Consider the following 22,575-nt stretch of genomic DNA (forward strand, 5'->3'; position numbering starts at 1 on the left):
TAATCAGCATATCTCAATTCTGGGAATAGAAAGACCCCGAAACCTACTGGTCCCCCTCCTAACTCGATTGAAACTCACTCTTTCCTCCTCCCAACTTGGAAAGTCCCTAATCTTTCCTCCAATTAGAAATCAGATTACCCAATTTTGTATCCTGGCTTGTATCCTGGTTGATTGTTTTCTTAGAATTAATTGGTTTTATTTGATTAATTGTTTTGAATACATAAAAATCTGTCTTACTCTGTATTCAGGGTCCTTGGATTGACTGGGGTGTCCACTGACCCGTTAATTATGCCTGCCTTGCTATGAGCTCTGATTGTTTCCTCGGTTATTATTAATTAACTGCCACAAAATCCCACCTCCGGCAGAAGACCTTTCCCATTCCCATCAGTGACTAGTGCCTTCCTTCTAAGAATACCTTCCATTTCCTCTGTGTATCTCTTATATATACTTCTTTTGTTGTTGTTTGTTTTTGTTTTTGCAGAGTTAAGTGACTCATCCAGGATCACACAGCTAAGACATGTCTGAGGCAAGATTTAAATCCAGATCCTCTCAACCCCAAGCCTGGTGCTCTAGTCACAGTGCCACCTAGTTGTCCCTTTTTGGGCAGCTAGATGGTTCAGTAGATAAAGCACTACACTTGGAATCAGGAAATCCTGAGAAATTCAAATCCAACCTCAGGAAATCCTTCCTAGCTGCATGACCCTGGGCAAGTCACTTAACCTTGTTTACCTCCATTATTCATCTGTCAAATGAACTGGAGAAAGAAATGGCAAACCACTCTGGTATCTTTGCCAAGAAAACCCCAAATGAGGCCAAGAAGTGTTGGATATGACTAAACAACAACAACACAAATTAAATTACTGAATGCTGTTTTAAGTTATTCTTTCAATGAAAAAATGCTTATTAAGTATTCATATGTCAGATACTATGCTAAGTACCCTACAAATATTATCTCATTTGATACTTGTAACAGCTCTGTGAAATAGATGTTATTATTAGACTTATCTTTCTTATAATTGAGGATACTGAGTCTAAGTGATTCAGCCAGGTCTACAAAGCTAGTGAGGACCAGAGGTGTGATTTGAACTCAGATCTTCCTACTCCATCCATTGCACAACCTATTGTCTCCTCCATTACAATGTGAGTTCTTCAGGGGTGAGGACTGTTTGGACCTTTGTTTATATTTTCAATACTTAGCAGAGTGCTGAGCATACCCTTGGTAAATATTTAATTTATAATAACTAAATTAATTTAATTTTATAAATTTAATAAACTTTAAAATCTAAATAAATTTAAGAAATATTTAAGAAATAATAAAGTTTTTATTTTAATAAGAATTTAAAAATAAAAATAATAAATAAATAATTTAAATGAAAAATGTAAAAGCTGTATTTACTTTATATATTTGCCTTTATTGATTTTATACTTTGCTATATGATGCTGTTCAGTCGTTTCAATAGGGTCTGACTCTTTGCGATTCCATTTGGGGTTTCCTTGGCAAAGACGTGGAGTGATTTGCCATTTCCTTCTTCAGATCATTTTGCAGATGAAGAAACTAAGGCAAACAGGGTAAAGTGACTTATCCAGGGTCACAAAGCTAATAAATGTCTGAAGTCAAATTTGAACTCAGGTATATTATCTATTACATTATCTAGCTGCCCTTTTATGCTGTGCACGTATGTGTATTTCTTTTAATGTTGCTATCTCCCCAATTAGACTGTAAGTCCCTTGTGAGTAAGGATCACTTCATTCTTTAGGTGTCACAATGAATAGAGTGCTAGATCTGGAGTGATGAAGACCCAAGTTCAAATCTTCATGACCTTAGACAAGTCACTTAACCACCATGCCTCAGTTTCCTCATCTGTAAAATGGGGATCTCCCAGGGTTGTTCTGAGGATCAGATGAGACAGTATTTATAAAATGCTTTGTAAACTTTATAACAATGCATGGATGCTAACTATTCTCATAATTATTCTTTGTGCTTCTATCAGAAATCTTCAGTTGACCTTATTTAATCTCCTAACCCAGCAGCGGGCACATAAATAGATGGTTGTTGGTTGATTGAACAACTGAGTAAGTTTCTGACCCTCAAGACAGATATTCTACCTATAAGGTTCTCTTTCTACTCTCCTGCCATACCAAATTTTACTTGTCAGGAGATACGTATTCGACTCCTAGTCCTCACTTTCCCTTACCAACTATGAGCTCAGACAGGTCTCTCCTCCTGCCTCTCAATTCTGGGTCCAGTTCATTGTTCTTCTGAAATACTTGGATCAATTTTTTGGCACCTATCCAACCAGAGACAAATTTACTTATAGTTTAGGGCTTTTTTAACCCTCACCTTCCCTTTTAGAATCAATACTGTGTGTTGATTCCAAGGCAAAAGAGCAGTGAGGGCTAGGCAATGGGGTTAAGTGACTTGCCCAGGGTCACACAGCTAGGAAGTGTCTGAGGCCAGATTTGAACCTGGGACCTCCCATCTCTAGGCCTAGTTCTCAAGCCTCTGAACCACCCAGTTGTTTCCCTTTGTTTCTTAACAAATTAAAAATTCGTTCCTTAAGTTTTTGTAGGTCATCATTGTGTCCAGGCAATTTAGAGTAACAGTATGACTGGTGATAATAATTCAACTCCAATATAGCTAATTGATTGGTTCCTTGAGAATATTTTAGGTCCATATTTGTGGTATAAGGATTTATGATCCACTTCTGGGGGGAAGCTGGGTTGCTCAGTGGATTGAGAGCCAGGCCTAGAGATGGGAGGTCCTAGGTTCAAATCTGGCCTCAGACACTTCCTAGCTGTGTGACCCTGGGCAAGTCACTTAACCCCCATTGCCTAGCCCTTACCACTCTTCTGCCTTGGAACCAATACATAGTATTGATTCCAAGACAGAAGATAAGGGTTATTTTTTAAAAATTAAACAAATAAATAAACAAATGAATGAATGAATGAATGAATGAATGAATAAATGAATGAATAGATAAAGTGATATCTGCTGTTTGCATTATTAGGATTTCTGTAGATTTCTGACCTATTTTTCATGTGTTCTAAGAATGCTTGTCACTCCTCTTCTTTTGAGGAAGTGTTCATCCTTCTATAGCCGCCTTAGGCTATTATAGGTCCAGTGTTTTGTTAGTATTATATGATGTTTGGTTTTTAAGAATGTTTGTCCAAGTCTGTTTTAAAGTATCAAAAGTACACTTTAATACTGGTTTTGAGGGGGCAGCTGTGTGACTCAGTGAATTGAGAGCCAGTCCCAGAGATGGAAGGTCCTGGGATTCAAATCTAGCCTCAGACACTCCCTGGCTGTGTGACCCTGGGCAAGTCACTTAACCCCCATTGCCTAGCCCTCACTGCTCTTTTGCCTTGGAATCAACACACAGTATTGATTCTAAAAGGGAAGGTGAGGGTTAAAATATATATATACTGGTATTGGATCAGCGCTAATTGCTTTCAATTTCTTTCCCCTAGAATTCAGAAAAATTAATGTTTCTCTCTTTTTTTCTAGTTTAAACCCTTGCCTTCTGTCTTAAATTTGATTCTAAGTATCACAGAAGAGCAGTAAAAGCTAGATAATTGGGGTTGAGAGACTTGCCCAGGGTCACACAGCTAGGAATTGTCTGAGGTCACATTTGAACCCATGATCTTCTGACTCCAGGCCTGGTGCTCTATCTCCTTGCTACTAGTTACCCCTCCAGAAGTTTCTTAATATATTTCACCACATCTTTCCCCTGTAGGCTGAATGTGTCTTGCTAAAAGGAGATGGAGTAATTTGTAGATAGTACAGTCATCCCTCGCTATATTCGCTATATCGTGGTTCACTTATTGTGGTTTCATTGTATCATGGGTTTAAAAAAAGAATCTAATTCTGTATTGCAGAGTTTTCTCTATATTATGGGATTAGGTGGATGAATGCCATACTGTACACAATGAAAATGCAGCACGACATGCCACAACTGCTCGTACAAGTTTGAGGACGAGAGAGCAAAGCGGACGTTTCTGTATTGGCCCCGACAGTATGAAAGGTGACCAAGCACAGCGCTATGTTCTATATCCTGGGCGTTGATTGACTCAGGGTTTATCAGAGTGTGGGAGGAGGCAGCTGGGTGGTTCAGTGGATTGAGAACCAGGACTAGAGATGGGAGGTCCTAGATTCAAATCTGGCCTTAGTCACTTCCTAGCTGTTTGACCCTGGGCAAGTCACTTAACCCTCATTGCCTAGCCCTTACTGCTCTTCTGCCTTAGAACCAGTACCCAGTATTGATCCAAGATAGAAGGTAAGGGCTTTTTAAAAAAGAGTGTGGGAAAGGTTTATAGGAGAATGGAAAGCGCTTATAAAGCCTTAAAAATAGATATAAGTAATAATAGAACTATAATGCCGCTACTTCGCGGATTTTCACTCGTCGCAGATGTCTCTGGAACGTAACTCCCAGGATAGGTGAGGGAATCATTGTACCATCCTCCACAGGTTCAGCATAACCCCTGGGTTCTAATTCAAAGTCTTCAGACTCTATTTTCCCCTGGTGCATATTAAGGATTGTATATGTATGAAATAATCCAGCGAATAGTTTGATATCCCTGGAGGTGAAGATGAGCCGTTAATGTTGTTGGTGGAGCCACGCTTCAGTTGCCAAGCTTGGCCCGCAGACCTGGGCTGCCTTCTCCCTCTTCCTCTCCAGCTCCCTCCTCCCATTGGTGAGGAAGAGCCCAGATTAGCCATGCTTCACTCTTTAGGCTTTGCCCCATCTGCCTTGGCATGGATACCTTCCCTTCTCCCCCGCTTTCAGCTCCCTTTTATGCTTTGCTTTATTCCCATCAGAGTACAGGCTCCTGAGAGAAGGAACCATACTTAGTGCAGTTCCAGTTGATTTGACTTCACTTGACATGAACCGTATGGTTCGTGTCAATCATGTACATCAAGTTATTAATAAGATGTTTTGGTTCAATCCCTTTAATTTTATTTCTTTTAATCCCTTACTTTTCATCTTACAATCATTACTGTGTTCTAAGGAAGAAGAGCAGTGAGGACTGGGCCATGGGGGTTGAGGGACTTGCCCAGGGTCACACAGCTAGGAAGTGTCTGAGTCCCCCATTTACACTGAGGACCTCCCACCCCTAGGCCTGACTCTCAGTCCACTGAACCACCTACTTGCCCCCAGTCCCCTTAATTTTTTTTTAAACCCATACCTTCCATCTTAGAATCAAAACTGTGTATTGGCTCCAAGGCAGAAGAGAGTTAAGGGCTAGGCAATGGGGGTTAAGTGACTTGCCCAGGGTCACACAGCTGGGAAGTGTGTGAGGTCAGATTTGAACCTAGGACCTCCTATCTCTAGGCCTGACTCTCAATCCACTGAGCTACCCAGCTGACCCCATCAATCCCTTTAATTTTAAAGACATATATATATAGGCTTTTTAGCAGATGCCCTCACTGGGAGTTCTCTTCTTTGAAGGGCCACCAGACACCAAGCCCCACCACCTCTGCTTCTGCCATGGTGCCCAGCCCAGCCATTCAATGCGTACTTGGACATCTGCATCGAAAAGGAACCCCTGGGCTGGGCTACGTTCTAGTTCTTTGCAGACAAAGTTCCAAAGAGAGCAGAAAACTTCAGTGCTCTGAGCCCTGGAGAGAAGGGATTTGGTTCCTTGCAAGGCATCCTGCTTTCACAGAATCATTCCTGGGGTTTTGTGCCATGGTGGTGACTTCACTCACCATAATGGCACTGGGAGAACGTCATCCTGAAGCATACTGGCCTCTGGCAAATGCTGGACCCAACACAAGTGGCTCCCAGTTTTTCATCTGTACTGCTAAGACTGATTGATCAGACAGCAAGCATGTGGTCTTTGGCCAAGTGCAAGAAGGCATGAACGTTACGACAGCTATGGAGTCTTTCAATCCAGTTCAGGATGGCAAGACCAGCACGAAGATCACCACCATTGCTGACAACGGACAACTCTAATAAAGTTTTTTTGTTTTGTTTTTTGCCTTAACCACCAAAACATTCCTCTGTAGCTGGAGAGAGCACCCTTGCATTCCACCTGCTCTTTCTTAATTCCACCCAGTAATCCTTGTGCTCTCACTTGCTGCACTTCTCTTTGGATTTCCTTTCCCTTTTCCTTCCACAAGTCTGGCTAGACAACAGAGTTAAGTTTATGATTATGAAATAAAAACTAGACCACAGAAAAGACATATATAGTTCCCTCTAGGAGAGAAAATAATGGCTTTATGAAGAACCATAATGGCCTTATACTGTCTCTCTGATAAATGCCAAGTTTTATATGCGCTACCTTTGACATTATCTTGTTGGTGGCTTGTTTTAAATAAAGAGCACAAGGACATCAAATACTCTAGAATCCGCACTCGTCTTCAGCATATTGTACACATTTGCAGTACATGCATAGGCCATGAGGGTGGAACTTAATCAAGAGCTTCTAAATGGTCATCAGAGGAATGTCAACATCACGCCAGCTTGGAACAGCTTGTTCAATAATGACCTAACCAATGAGAAGTTGCTCTTTATAGCCCTGGACTTTGGGGCACATACTTTTTGTTTAATACATTGTTTTCGGATGTTTTGGTTTTTATTTTAATGATACAAAGTGATGCAAGCTGTGAATACTTTGTGTAAAGTACATAATAATACCTGATTGGCCAATGTTTGAAGTTCTGGTGTTCTCGTCTTTCAGTAATAGATGTGTGATAACTTCTGTTAAGAAAAGTGTTATTAATTTCCAGAGGAGGAGGCAGCTGGGTAGCTCAGTGAATTAAGAGCCTGGCCTAGAGGTGGGAGGTCCTAGGTTCAAATCTGGCCTCAGACACTTCCTAGCTGTGTGACCCTGGACAAGTCACTTAACCCCCATTGCCTAGCCCTTACCCCTCTCCTGCCATGGAACCAATACACAGGATTGGTTCCAAGACAGAAGGTGAGGGTTTAAAAAAAATCCAGAAGAAACTGTTGGAGTTGGAGTGCAAATCTAAGCATACACTTATTCACTTTAGCTTGTTTGTATTTTTATTTTGGGATTTTGGTTTTATCTGATTATTCTCTTACAAAAATGAACAATATGGAGGTATGCTATGCATGATAATAAGTGTATGGCCCAGATCAAATTGCTTGCCATCTCTGAGAAGGGAGAGGGAAAGGGGGGAGGAAGACAATTTGGTTCATATAATTTCAGAAAACTTATGTAGAAATTTATCACGTGTAATTGGTAAAATAAGATATATTCTTTTTAAAAGTGGCATTAGAAGAAGCTCATAAAGTGTCTTGCTAATAATCCATGTGCCCCTGTGAAGCTTTTGAGCCAATAATTAAGGATCTTTTCGGGTCCCTTGGCTTTCCAATTTTGCAGAGAAGCCAGAGTTTTAATCATTTCCTTTAACATAACCATTCTGTCATTCAATGTATTATTGGTGCACAAGCTTTATGTTTTGTATTTGATCCAAGTGACATTTTTGTTATCTTACAGACTTCTTGAGATCATAAAGAAAACTGGAAATATCCCACATTCTCTTACTTTGCAGGTTCTCTCTCACTTCAGATTCTTTTACTTTTCAAGCCTTTGTAGTTCAGGTTCAGATCAATTATCATCAGATACTTAAATACAGGCAGAGAGAATGGAGGATGATGAGATGGGGAGGACACCCACAAGCTGGAGTATGGAAATGACAAGGATGGTAAAGGACTAGAAACACAAAGGAGGACTGGTTGAAGGAAACGAAGATATTTAGTACAGAGAAGAGAAGCCTCAGAGTGGGAGGTGATGGTGGTCCTCAAGTATCAAAACAACTTTCAGTCTGAAAAAAGGGGACTGCTTATTCTGATAAGCCATGGAGGTCAAAACTAGCCCAATAGGGAGTGGGTAGAAGAAGCAGCAAGATTTGAGCTCAATAAAAGGGAAAACTTCTTGACAATAATAGTTATCACAAAAGGGAAGAAGTTACATTAGGACGGGTGCAACTAACTATGTGGCAGAGTGGATAGAGTGCCAGACCTGGAGTCAAGAAGACTCATCCTCTTGAGGTCAACACTGGCTGCATATACTTCCTACCTCTATGATCCTGGGCAAGTCACTTCACTGGGTTTGCCTCAGTTTCCCAATTTGTCAACTGAGCTAGAGAAGGAAATGGCAAACTACTCCAGTCTCTTTGCCAAGGAAACCCCAAATGGGGTCATAAAAACACCCACAATTCAAACAACTGAACAAAAACAAGATCACTTTAAGAGGTAGGGATTTCCAACTCAACAAAAAGTCTTAGAGAAGAATCTGACTTATTAGATACATAATACAAACAATTCCTAATCAGCTATGAATTGGACTAAATGATCTCTGAGGTCCGTTCCAGCTCTAAAATTCTATCATTCTGAAATAAGACACACTGGAAAAGGCAAAGTTCAAAGAAGCATTCTATTTGACTTCTTGGGAGCTTTTGACTCACCCACCTTCTCCTCGATGCTCTCTCCTCCCTTGGTGGGCATGTCATTCCCCTCCGAGTTTTCCTCTTGTGTGACTTGTCCTACTAGGGTTTTCTTTGCTATATTAACATCCTGTTCTTAACACACTAAATGTATATATCTCCCAAGACTCTGTTCTGGGCACTCTTCTTTTTATGTTCTCTCAGTGACCTCATCAGTTGCTCTGGGTCCTATTTTCATCTCTATTCAAATAACTCCCAAGTCTAAAGACTGGCCCAAGCTTCTACCACTCTCCTAAGTTCTAGATCCACATTATAGTAGTAGTAGTAGTAGTGGTGGTGGTGGTGGTGGTGGTAGTAGTAGTACTAGTAATAGTAGTAGTAGTAGTAGTAGTAGCAGTAGTAGCAGTAGTAGTAGTAGTAGTAGTAGTAGTAGTAGTAGTAGTAGTAGTAGTAGTAGTAGTAGTAGAAGTGGTAGTAGTAGTAGTAATAGTAACAGTAGCAGCAGCAGCAAACATTTAAATAATGTTTCAAGATTTGTGTACATTATCTCATTTGAGTCTTACAACTCTATACGCTAGGTACAAGGTACATTTTATATGAAACTGAAGAAGCTAAGTGACTCACCCATGGTCATACAGCTAGTAAGTATTGGAGGTAGAATTGAACCTGAAACTCCTGACCTCAGGTATAATTCTCTTTCCACTCTTCTATACTTCCTCATCACTAACAACCTGCTAGATGAGTAACATCTGGAAATGCTCCACCAGAAGAGGCAATTGTAAATATGTACTAAGGACTGGATACTCATTGATCAGTCCCCCTTTATACATGTGCTCTATATCACAGTCATGCTGGTCTCCTAGATTTTCACTGTACAGAGTATTCCATCTCCCATTTTTAAACCTTTGTCAGGTTATCCCTCATGACTCGATTATACTCCCTCCTCACCTCCACCTCTGGTTTCCTTCAAAGCACAGTGTAGATGCCACCTCCTACCCTATACCTTTTCCAATGCCTCCCCTTATTACCATCTGCCCCAATTCATTAGCATAGACTACCCCCACCAAGACACTAAAGACCTTCCACTTGGGCAATTAATCCACTCAGTTTTGGAACTTCTACCTTAAAACTGAACCATCCTCAAGGTAAATCATGGAGCCCTTATAGCTAACCCTAATTATCAAATCATGCTTCTGAGCCTCTACCTCATCATCAAAACTGAATCTGACTGTCTGTAATTTCCACCCCTTTGCTCCTAACTTTTGCCCTCTGGATAGAAACAGAATAAGTTTAATCTTTCATCCACATGAGAGCAATTCAAATATTTGAAGAGAAGGGCCAATGGAATGACCCAGGGGTCTGTGCTGGGGCCTGTTCTGTTTAAATCTTTAATAAATTATTTGTATAAGAATATAGATGCCATTGTCAAATTTTCAGATGACATGAAACTGGGAAGGCTACCACACCAGATGAAAGGGTCAGAGTCCAAAAATAACTTGATTGTCTAGAGATGTGGAGGTAAACCTATGGCATGTGTGCCATAAAGGGCACACAACACCATCTCCTGCAGACAAACTAGGGCAGAGCTGTTCCCTTCCCCCTCTCTGTTGAGTCTGAGGACATTTTTTTCACTTCACTTGCCCCTCTGCCCAATAGCCCAATAGGAGTGCTTCTTCCTTCCTCCTATCTGGGGGGAGAGGGGAGGGGCATACACATGATCTCTAAAAGGTTCACCATCACTGGTCTAGAGCATCAAGCTATAGCTAATAAGATGAAATTCAACAATTTTAAATGTAAAGTTTTACAACTAGGTTCAAAAATGTAACTCCACGAGAACTGTAGAGATATGGTTAGGTATCAGTCCTTGTTAGCTCACAAAAAAAAAATGAATAAATCCCCTACAGGAAAGATCCTACTAGTAGCTATAAATTAGCAAAGAAGTCTCAGATGGCAGCACAGAGAAGAAAGGCATTTGCAGGACTGTGTAGCATAGCAAGATACAGTTTCAGAGACATTTTTCAGTAGGGCATAGTAATTCAGGAATAGTAAGTTATCTGGGTTACACATATACTATTTTCTTTGAATAGTGCAAGGAACTTTGAAAGAGTATATGTGAAATTTTGCTTATTTACTTTGCTATTCTGTTTTAGTTAAATGCGTTTTGCTTTGAATTACTATGCAATCCTTATTTATATTGCAAAAGGAATGCACATGAGATCAAATTTTAATAAAACACCCAAAGAATACTTTGAACCAGATTGTAGCTTTTGAGAGCTCATGCTAAGAGGACTTAGATTATATAGATTATAAATTATATGGACTATAAATTAGAGGTAAGCATGTATACCAGCCAGGTATTATATACTACTGAAGAGACTGAGACTGGTGGATCACTATAGCTCTGGAGTTCTGAGCTTCAATAGGCTACATCAGTCTGGCTTCTGTACTATCTGGCACCAAAATGGTAACTCCTCTGTACCCCAAAGTAGGGGGAAAGGCCACCAGCTTGCCTGAAAAGGAGGAAAACTGGCCCAGAGCAGAACAAAGTTCTCTTGCCTCAATAGTGAGATAGAGCCACTTCAGCCTAGATAAACTCATTTTGAAAAACAAAACAAAATTCAGCAAAACAAAGTAGGAGTTTACTAATTTCATTAGAGAGGTGCCAACAACAAGTGCAATGTGAGCTCCCAGGGTTTGAAGGTCATTAAGCTAGGAAGGCTTCATAGAGGAGGTAACATTTGAGTTGGGTTTTAAAGGATGGATAGAAATTCAATAGATGAAGAGGTAGAGAGTGGGCATTCCAGAAAATGGAAATAACAAAAACAACAAATCTGAAGGAAAACAGAAAGGTTCGGGCCCAAGTGTGATGTAGTGCCTTTCACACAGGGGATCCTCAGAATAATCAGTCCAAGTGTTAGGAATTCCACAAATTTGAATCAACTCAAACCACACTTCACAAGCCTGTACTTATGATTTATCTTCAACTAGAGAACACAGTTCAAAGCAAAGATATTTAATGAAATAGCAGAATGAGAAGAGTTACAGTAAAACCTTCCCTGGGGCATACTTTCTCACAAAAAGAGAGACCATTAATGGAGAGGGTGGGTACCCATGGTGATCATATATAAGGCATTCACCCATAGGGAATATGCGTGGCATATTTTTTAAACCTTTATTTTCCAACTTAGAATCAATACCACATGAGTATTGGTTCCAAGGCAGAAGAGTAGTATGGGCTAGGCAATGGGGGTTAAGTGACTTGCCCAGGGTCAAACAGCTAGGAAGTGTCTGAGGTCATATTTGAACCCAGGACCTCCCATCTCTAGTCCTGACTCTCAATCCATTGAGCCACCCAACTACCCCCAGGATAGTGTATTTATAGACAGACAACTCAATCTCCAGCCCAATAAGATCACTCACTGTTGAAGTTATTTACTGCTCTCACTGGGCCTCCACTCTATTTGGCCGCTGTTCTGCTCTGGTGATAGATAGTCTCATGGCTACGTCTAGGCAGATAGACCACCGTCTTCTTTGGTTTTCTTTTCTTCAGGTCTCCTTGCAGGACATGGTATTTCCAGTCTGCTGTATGATACTGGCTAAAACTTCTTCCTGACAAAGGCAGCCTGAACACCTTCTTAATTCATAACAACCACACCCAGTTTGAAAAAAACAACAACCAGCAAACCAAAAACTGGGGAAAATATCCCCCAGGCCAAGACTAAATCCTTTGTTTTCAATCCTTGTGTTTTTGCCAGGATCACAGCCTTCCTTTTCCAGGCAATTGTCTCACTTTGGGTTAGACATTCCCAAGATCCTTTTGGGCTTTGCATACATATACATTCAAGCCAAGACTAAAGTTAAGATTAGAAGATACAAGGAAGTCTTCATTCTCCATTTACGTAGCCACAGCATTCCTGACTTTATTAAATATATGTCTGTTTGTTTGTGTATGTATGTGTTATGTACATATAAATATAATAAATATAAAATATATCATATAAGAATATAAAAACAAATATATTTACATGCATGTATGTTTTAGCAACAGCTTTGTTAATATAGTTTGTCCAGGAAAAAACTGTCCAAATGTCACTGTTTCTCTAAAATAAAATGTGTGCAAGGATGTAACCTGAGATAAGGCTGGGAAAGGTGGCACCAAGTTATGAAGGGCCTTGAATGTCCAGCAGAGCAGCTTGGATGTCAGTGTACTAGCTAATTGATAATCGATCGGACAAATTAAGCTAAATGAGCATGTTTCTTCATCTATAAAATGAGGACAATAATATTTACATCCTGTCCTCATAGGGCAATTGTTAGGGAAGAGCTTCACAAGGCTTAAAGCATTGGATAAATGTGGGATTGTTGTTTTACTCAATAACTATTCTCTCCATGCAGAAGGAGAAAAGATATATTCTCAATGTAATCATAGTTGAAGGGGCAGCTGGGTGGCTCAGTGGATTGAGAGCCAGGCCTGGAGATGGGAGGTCCTGGGTTCAAAATCTGGCCTCAAACACCTGCTAGCTGGGTGACCATGGGTAAGTCTCTTAACCCCCATTGCTTAGCCCTTACCCCTCTTCTGCCTTGGAACTAATACACAGTATTGATTCTAAGATGGAAGGTAAGGGTTAAAAAAAAAAGGTTGATCCTTATATTAGACTTTAAGGTTGCAAAGTGCCTTATATATGCCTTAATGTTTTAAAACTACCCTAAAACTTTTTAGAACATGCTGTATTTATCTGATTGGATCAATGGGTATATATTCAGGCTATTTTTTTTTTGAGCATGTGAGGAAAGGGTGGAAGAGCTCTCTGAAACGGGTAGGGGAAATTTGGGGGAAAGGTGAAGAAAGATGGAGAAGGGGGAGACTGAGGAGAAAGATAAAAGAAAGGAAAAACAAAGAAAGGTATGGAGAGAGGCAGGGTCTGGGAGAAAGGAAGATCCCAAATTTAGGTCCCCAAGTATGGACCAAGAATGAAAAAAGAGATCTCCAGGCTTGCCTGGACACTGAGACAAACAGAGGAAGGTGGGAGAGACAAGGTGGAGCCTTGGTGCCAGGAGAGCCCAAGATGCTGAAAGTTCTTTGGGAGAAAGAAGCATTTCAGAGCTAGTTTAATTAAAGATAAACCATGAGGATTATTGATTCAAACAAGTTGTGGCAGTCAGGGGAATGTGGATACGAAGAAAGCAAAGAAGAAGAGGTTAGAAAAAAAGAAGAAAGGCAAGAATGCCAAAGTTTGATTCATGCTTAAAAACTTGAGAAATATTGCTATGTTAAAAACATCTTTAACTGAGAATTGATCAGGCCCTTTTGAAAGACACAATGGTATTATACAATAAAAATTTTTTAGATCCCACTTTGATCCAACAGTATCTCTTCAAGATTTGACCCCAAGGATGATAGAGACTGAAGAAAAGATCCATCTGTATGTAAATATTCACAGAAGCACTATTTGTCAGAGCAAACCCCCAAAGTATAAACCAACTATGTGCCCCAATGTTTGATGCCCCAGATAAGAGACATAAAATGGCACCTTCTTCTACTCCTTTTTAGAAGTCAGAGTCCTTGGATTTGAAACATTGCATTGAGGCAGCTAGGTGGCTAGACATGGGAGGTCCTGAGTTCAAATCGGACCTTAGATGCATCCTAACCATGTGACCCTGGGCGAGTCATTCAACTACAATTGTCTTGCCCTCCTGCCCTTAAACAGATACTTAGTTATCAATTCAGAGACAGTGGGTAAGAGTTTTGATCTTTTTAAGGAAAAGAAACATTGCATAGACATTTGACATCAGTTTTTTTCAATGTTATGATTTCTTTGCTAAAAAATATTTTTTCTTCCTAGTTTTTAAAAAAAATTTGCATGGCTCTCTGGGAGTGAAAAAGAGGGGAGAATATAAGCATGTAAAAACAAAAGATCGATTAAAGTCTATTTTTAAAAATTCATTAACTGGAAAAAATTATTGAATTGAAGTTATTCTACACTTTGAAATCCCTCTACAAGTTCACCCATCCTCTGCTCCTTCACTGACAAGTATGAAGAAGAGGTGGCTGTTCTTCTTAGCAAAGTCCACCCCTGTTCCTATGCTTTTCATCCCATTCCTTCCAAGTCTCTTCCAGGAGCTTGTCCTGTCAATCATTCTCTGGCTTTTATTTCCAGTCTCTCATCTTCTGGGACCGGGCCACCTTGACCTTAAAAAAGTCTTACTTGATTGTGCCATCATATGAAACTATTGTTCTATGTCTCTTCTCATCCCAGCCAGACTGGAGGAGAGGAGGCTGAGGAACATCCATGCTCCTGGCTCAATACCCAATCTCGCTCCATTTGACTTCCAGACCTACCATGGGAATGCGATTGCTTTCTCCAAGGCTTCAGATAATCCCTTCCCTGCCAAATCCAAAATCTTTGGCCTTCTTCCTCCTCTTGCTCCTCTCTGCAGTTTTTGACACTTATGGCCATCCCCATTGTCCTGAACACTGTCTCTTCCCTTGGTTTCTAGGACACTGTTCTTTCCTGGTTCTCACCTTACCTCTCCGACTGCTCCTTCTCAGGCTCTATTGCTAGGTTATCGTCTGCCTCCTGCTTCACTGGGAGTATGTGGGATGTTCAGGTAGGATGAGCACCTCTGGTGTGAGGGTTTATCAAGTTCTTTTTTTTTTTCAGGGTTGTTCATCCACCTTTGATGTCCATCTCCCATCCTATTCTCAGCTGTAGTTCCAAGAAGCTGTATCATGTTCAGCAGGCAAAGCCCAATAAAACTCTCTTGGAGGGCAGGCTAGACCAGGTGGATAGTAACTGGCAGGCCTCAAACCCATCAGTGAATTGGGGGATGTCTACCCCAAGCACATGAAGACTTCCCCTGGCAGAATGGGCAGATGAGAACAATTTGTTCCAATGTCCATGAAAGCGGTTTGTGGAGTCCCTGGGACTTGGTTAGACATTGAAGACACAAAGTCCTCCATTGCATCCTGGCCCATCACCAATCATTCTGACTTTTGTCTTACTCCTGGACTTCAATGACTCTAGAAGAGAGAGTGAGGCTGATGACTTTGTGTGACTCTGCCTCACTTAAATCCAAATCACGAGCAAGTCATCACTCCGTTCTGTCACTGGTCCTTTTCAAAACTAAGAATGAACAACTCATTGGTGCAGTGGTCAGCCTGGAATTAGGAAGACCCAAGTTCAAATCTGACCCCAGACAAGTCACTTAATCCTGTTTGCCTCACTTTTCTCATCTATAAAATGAACTGGAGAAGGAAATGGAAAGCCATTCCAGTATCATTGCCAAGAAAACCCCAAATAGGGTCAATAAGAATCATTTACAACTGATATAAATAAACAACAACCTGCTTTATTAGTGTGGCTATCGCCTAAAGCTCTTTCTGGGCAGGCCTTCCCCACACACACACACACACAATCTCCTTTAGTGATCCCATCTACTTATGTGTTCAAAGATCATCCCTATGTAGATGAATCCCAAATCAATATATTGATCTTTAATTAGTCCTGAATCACCAATAACCTCCTCCTGGATGTTCGGACCATTCCCCTCCCTTCTCCCTTGGTTTTGATGTAACTACTTTGTCCTGTAATAAAACTTAAGAAGTGTCCTGCTTCTTAGACTTTCCTCTCTCTAACCACTCCTCCACACAGCTACCAAAATAATATTTCTAAAGTACAGTTTTTCACTATTGTCACTTCTCTGCTCAAAAACTTTCAGGAGCTCTCCATTGCCTCTGGGATGAAATACAAATGTGGAGGCCTTCCATCATCCGAGTCCCCCCGACTTTTCCAATCCTTATTTCATATCATACCCCTTCAGGAATTCTGCCTTCCAAACAAACCAGACAATTTAGCCATTCCCTTGAACTTAACTCTCTACTTCTCACTTTTGTCAATGAATAAGCAGGCCCCCTGCCCCTGGAATGGCTCCTCCCCATCCCTAACCCTGGGGATCTTTCTCTACCTTTAAGGCTCAACTCACTCAAAATCTCTGGGAAACTTTTCTGGTGTCTACCATTTGTAAGTGCCTCTATTTTATTGTACTTTCCTTATTTATGTTCCAGTTGTATTCTTGACTCCAACAGCAAAAACTGTTTCTTTTCTATCCCTAATCCAAGCACAATGCTTTTTTCATAAAAGTACATGATAAAGGTTTGTTGACTTGAAGTCACTTTCTCATCTCTTGGCCTCAGTCTCAACAACGACCAAAAGGATCCTGTTAGATTAGACCTTTAACGTTCCCTTCTAGCTCTAACATTTTTTGTCCCCATGAAAGACCCAGGAAAGGGCTGACCTCCCTAAGGTGTCAAAATAGACACTATCTGACTGGAAAAGAATTTCAGAAATGTTATCAGTGTATTTATTCAACAAACATTAAACACCTACTAAGCATAAGTGACTGGAGAAGAAAGAAAGAAAGAAAGAAAGAAAGAAAGAAAGAAAGAAAGAAAGAAAGAAAGAAGAAAGAAAGAAAGAAAGAAAGAAAGAAAGAAAGAAAGAAAGAAAGAAAGAAAGAAAGAAAGAAAGAAAGAAAGAAAGAAAGAAAAGAAAGAAAGAAAGAAAGAAAGAAAGAAAGAAAGAAAGAAAGAAAGAAAGAAAGAAAGAAAGAAAGAAAAGAAAGAAGGAAGGAAGAAGGAAGGAAGGAAGGAAGGAAGGAAGGAAGGAAGGAAGGAAGGAAGGAAGGAAGGAAGGAAGGAAGGAAGGAAGGAAGGAAGGAAGGAAGGAAGAAGGAAGAAAGGAAGAAAGGAAGAAAGGAAGAAAGGAAGAAAGGAAAGAAAGAAAGAAAGAAAGAGAAAGAAAGAAAGAAAGAAAGAAAGAAAGAAAGAAAGAAAAGAAAGAAAGAAAGAAAGAAAGAAAGAAGAAAGAAAGAAGAAAGAAGAAAAGAAGAAAGAAAGAAAGAAAGAAAGAAAAGAAAGAAAGAAAGAAAGGAAGGAAGGAAGAGAAAGAAAGAAAGAAAGAAAGAAGAGAAAGAAAGAAAGAAAGAAGAGAAAGAAAAGAAAGAAAGAAAGAAAAGAAAGAAAGAAGAAAGAAAGAAAGAAAAGAAAGAAGAAAGAAAGAAAGAAAGAAAGAAAGAAAAGAAAGAAAGAAAGAAAGAAAGAAAGGAAGAAAGGAAGGAAGAAAGGAAGGAAGGAAGGAAGGAAGGAAGGAAGAAAGGAAGGAAGGAAGGAAGGAAGGAAGGAAGGAAGGAAGGAAGGAAGGAAGGAAGGAAGGAAGAAGGAAGGAAGGAAGGAAGGGAGGAGAGAGAGAAAGAAAGAGAAAGCGAGAGAGAGAAAGAGATAGAGAAAGAGAAAAAGAAAGAGAGCAAGAAAGAGCAAGAAAGAAGGAAGGAAAGAAAGAACAAAAGAAAAAAGAAGGAGAGAAAGAGAGAATGAGAGAAAGAGAAAGAGCAAGAAAGAAAGGGAGCAAGAAAGAACAAAAGAAAGAAAGAAAAGAAAGAGAGAAAGCAAGAGAAAGAAAGAGATAGAGCAAGAGCAAGAAAGAAGGAAGGAAGGAAGGAAGGAAAGAACAAAAGAAAGAAAGAAGTAGAGAAAGAGAGAGAATGAGAGAAAGAAAAAAGCAAGAAAGAGAGCAAGAAAAAACAAAAGGAAGAAAGAAAAAAGAAAGAAAGAAATAGAAAAAGAGAAAGAGAGAAAGAAAGAGAGAGAGAAAAAGAAAGAGATCAAGAAAGAGCAAGAAAGAAAGAAGGAAGGAAGGAAAGAAAGAACAAAAGAAAGAAAGGAGAGAAAGAGAGAATGAGAGAAAGAGAAAGAGCAAGAAAGAACAAAAGAAAGAAAGAAAAAAGAAAGAGAGAAAGAAACAAAGAAACAAAGAAAGAGTCAATCAGTCCCTGCTTAAATTCTATTTGAAGGAACAAGTTCAGATAAAGAAATACAAAAAAATATACAAAGTAAACATATAAGGAAATGTAGCACTATACTTCAGTCGAGGCCACTAGGTGGCATAGTAGAGCACTGGGCCAAGAGTCCAGAAGACTTGAATTCAAATTTGACTTCAAAGACTTTCTAGCTTGGTACCCTGGGCTACCTTGATGTCACCAAGGCTCATTTGCCTCATCTGTAAAATGAGGATAATAATAGCACTAATCCCCCAGAACTATTGTAAAGACTGAATGAGAAGTGTTGAATATTTGAATATTTAATATTTCAATGTTGCATATAGAATATGTGAAGTGTTTTCCAAATATTAAAGTGCTGCTATCTATAACAGGTAGGGGTTGGGTGGAACAGAGCCTGGATGATCATGCATGGCACAGGAGCTGTGAAAGGAATTCCTTAATAATCTGCAAAGCATTTTCTTGAGTGACAAATTTCAATTTTCAAAATTTCAAATATGGATGACAAATGCATCCCCATCAAGATTCTCTTAATGCAATGAAGATTATTCCTGAAATGCTGTGTAGTCTCTCTTCTTCTGTGATTCTTCCTCACACACTTGCTTGCTTAGCTGCCTCAGAGATTCCTTCCTGCCCTGAGATTCAATTCCATTGGATAATGTTTGTTAAGCATGTATAGTGATATGCCAAGCCTGGAGGATACAAAGATGACAAATAGTCACTGCCCTCAAGTCACTTATAATCTAATAGGGAGGAGAATTGGAAAGACCTTTATTTTTGAAGTCAGGGGACCAGAGGTTCAGTTTCAACTTTGCCAGCTGTTAACTGTGTCACCTTGAACAAGTCACTTTCCATTTCTGAGATTCACTTTCCTCATCTCTAAAAATAAGATGAGAAAGTATTCCAAGGTCCCTTTGGGCTCTTGAATAGGAAATCCCAATAATGTCCCATCTAGACCAGCCTTCCCATGTTAGGGTTTTACTTCCTTGAAAGAGGAATTCTCCTCTTCCCAGCCAAAAAGATTTCTCATGTGCCTCCAACATCTTAGACCACTAGAAGTGCTCTTTAACTCTAAATCTATGAACATGAATAAGATGTGGGCAAAGGAGAGATTCAAAGTACTCTAGGAAAATGTGGAGTGATATTCTATGACTATTAATGGAAAAGTAGTTCAGTCCTTGATGTTATATCACTATTCCCATAAGAGAAGCTGCTCAGAGGAATCTCGAGAGCCCAGCATCCCTGAATAGTTAGGAGACTTGGGGGCAAATGGGAACCTTTTGGAAAAGAAGCAGCCAGCCACATCATGTAGAATAGTCTGATCAGAGTATGAAGGGGTTAAATAAAAAGGCATGCAGCCCTCTGCAGCCCAAAGAATGTGGATCCTGATATGCCCCTTTTTATAAAGGAGAACTCCAAGGATACTGATGGAGCGAGGGTAAAGTATATCCTAGGACAGCCCCTGGCCAATTTTAATCCAGCAACACTGGATCCAGTAACATAATCCTTCCATGTCCCATGTCTTAACCTGAGGCTGTAAGAAGGCCACACCAACTGCCCTCTGCAAGGCTTGTATCTGAGGTTACATCACCACCTTCAAGGAGGCTGGGAGAGTGGAAATGGATGGAGTGGAGCAGGAAGGCCATTACAATTCACTGCAGAGTCAAGTAGACCTGAGGTAGAAGAAAAGTGTTTCAGGAAATTAGCAAATGTGGCAGAAAAAATTCATCAAAAGGGCTGGAGGGGGGAAGGGATGGATGCCTCCAGGGGGAATGGGTTGGGGTGGGTCAGGAGGCTGACAGCTCCAGTCGCTGGCTGATTCATGGCTCCAGTCTAATGAGGGTAGCTCCTGAGCATCTCACTGCTGCCTGGCAGAGAGAAGCTGGTGGCAGCCAGAAGGAGAAGATCATAGGGTCATAGGATTATAGGAATCGGAGCTTCAAGGAACCTTCGAGATCATCGAGTCCAACTCCCTCATTTTTACAGACAATATGCCTGAGACCTCAGTGTCCCTCCCTCATTAAACTGGAAGAATAGTATGTTACCCTGACCAACTCTTAGAACTGTTATGAACACCAAAAGCAATCCTGCCCATACTTTTTTATAAACTTGGGGAAAGGGTGTTGTATTTATGTCTAATGGTACATTTATTTTTAACTGTATGGTCACACTCCACCTAGGAAACACATTAGGCAAAAAGGTATTACAGGTGGCAATCCATTACTTAGAAACAGTGTTAGAATGAATGACGTCAGACAATATTACAGCAGGACCTCCTTACCTTACAGCAGCTAGGTAGTTCAGTGGATAGAGCACCAGGGCTGGAGATAGAAGGATATGGTTTCAAATCTGACTGGCTTCAGATCCTTTTTAGCTATGTGACCCTTGGCAACTTGCTTAATCCCAATTGCCTAGCCCTTACCCCTCTTCTGTTTTAGAATTGACACTAAGAAGGAGAAAGAAAGAAAGAAAGAAAGAAAGAAAGAAAGAAAGAAAGAAAGAAAGAAAGAAAGAAAGAAAGAAAGAAAGAAAGAAAGAAAGAAAGAAAGAAAGAAAGAAAGAAAGAAAGAAAGAAAGAAAGAAAGAAAGAAAGAAAGAAAGAAAGAAAGAAAGAAAGAAAGAAAGAAAGAAAGAAAGAAAGAAAGAAAGAAAGAAAGAAAGAAAGAAAGAAAGAAAGAAAGGAAGGAAGGAAGGAAGGAAGGAAGGAAGGAAGGAAGAAAGGAAGGAAGAAAGAAAGAAAGGAAGGAAGAGAGAGAGAGAGAAAGAGAAAGAGAAAGAGAAAGAGAAAGAAAGAGAGAGAGGGAGGGAGGGAGGGAGGAAGTAATATAGATGGATAGCCAAGTTTCAAATATTGGCGCAACCCCTTACTATATGATTTTGGGCAAGTGATTGCTTTCTCTAGGAAACAGAGGTTTCCTCACTTTTAAAAGCACAGAACAGAGATTTAAATGATCTTTAAAGATCCTTCTCAGATCTAACACTATATTCTAAGAAATTTTACAGTTCTGATGGACTCTGTCCTAAGGTCTCTACTAGTTCAAGTATCCCTCTGATTCTATATATTAATGATGCTATTTGGAAACTACATTGGTGGGGTAGCTTCATATATAATCCCAGACAGACAGGCTCTGACCCTACCCAGCCCTACCACATAGGAGCCATCCATCTGTAGATCTCAATTGGAATCCAACCTTTTCTACAGCAAATAAATCAGAAGGAGCCGGAGAGTCTAAATAGCTCTGGGAATCTGTGACAAGACTACAGACCTCCCCCACCCCCCACCCCAGTCCAGGGGCAGCTGCCATAGTAGAAAAATGTTTGAGCCAGATAACAATGCTTTGCACTAGCCATTCCCTACCTGGTCTGGGTTGAGATCTGGGCACCATATTTTATTTTCATTTTTGCCTTTTAATTTACTTTTAATATAATTTCTTTTTCCCAATTACATGCAAAAACAATTTTTATATTCATTTTCTAAAATTTTAAGTTCCAAAATCTCTCTCTTCCTCTCTTCCTGCTCCCCTTCTCTAAGATGGTAAGCAATTTGATTGAATAGGCACCATATTTTAAGGCAATTGACATATATTAAGGGCATAAGAAATTAAGTATTAGAGACATAAAGATGAATAAAAAGAATCTTGCCCTTCATGATACCACAATCTATTGGGCAGAGATAAAAACCAAAGAAAGAAATAACTATAATACATATTAGCTCCTAGTTGAGGGAAGAAGGAAAATGTGGGAAATACCTTGCCTTGCAGGAAGGGGATAGTAGGGACATTTCAGATGCTTCAGGGAGGAAGTAGTAACTGAGATGGTCATTAAAGAATGGGGGATGGCTTGAATAAATGGAGGAGAAGAAAAAGATGGAAAATGGAATAATGAAACCTCTAGTTTGACAGAAGTGTAAAGTATCTACAGGAAAGAGTGGAAGGAAAGGTGGGTAAAATCTATATTAAGCAAAGCCTTGAATGCCAGGCTAAGGGATTTGTCTTATAGGCGAGGTGCCCCAAACTTTTGAAATGAACCACTCACAAAGCATTACACAATCATTTGCAAAGGTGGTGAAAGACAATTTCTTCTAGGTATCTCATGTATTTGCTTTCCTTCATGCTCTTTCTAAGCCTCATTCCAACTCTAACTAGCTGTGGAACCTGATACAAGTCACTGACTGGTAGGGTTTAATTTCTCCCTCTGTAAAATAAGAGGTGTTCTTCTGTTCTTCCATCTCCAAAATTCTATATTCTAAAGACCCTTCCAAATTTAACTTTCTATGTTCTGAGGTTTCTTCTTCTGTCATTCTATGCATTAGGGATATTTCCAGTTCT

The 22,575-nt window shown here is 40.0% G+C and overlaps 1 pseudogene; it reads left to right on the forward strand.

Moving 5' to 3' along the window:
- Positions 1-4,372: 4,372 nt before the first annotated feature.
- On the forward strand, positions 4,373-5,954 carry LOC100019670 (peptidyl-prolyl cis-trans isomerase A-like; annotated as a pseudogene).
- The last annotated feature ends 16,621 nt before the right edge of the window (positions 5,955-22,575 follow it).

This window comes from Monodelphis domestica, chromosome 1 (assembly GCF_027887165.1).
Source record: "Monodelphis domestica isolate mMonDom1 chromosome 1, mMonDom1.pri, whole genome shotgun sequence".
Taxonomy (NCBI): domain Eukaryota; kingdom Metazoa; phylum Chordata; class Mammalia; order Didelphimorphia; family Didelphidae; genus Monodelphis; species Monodelphis domestica.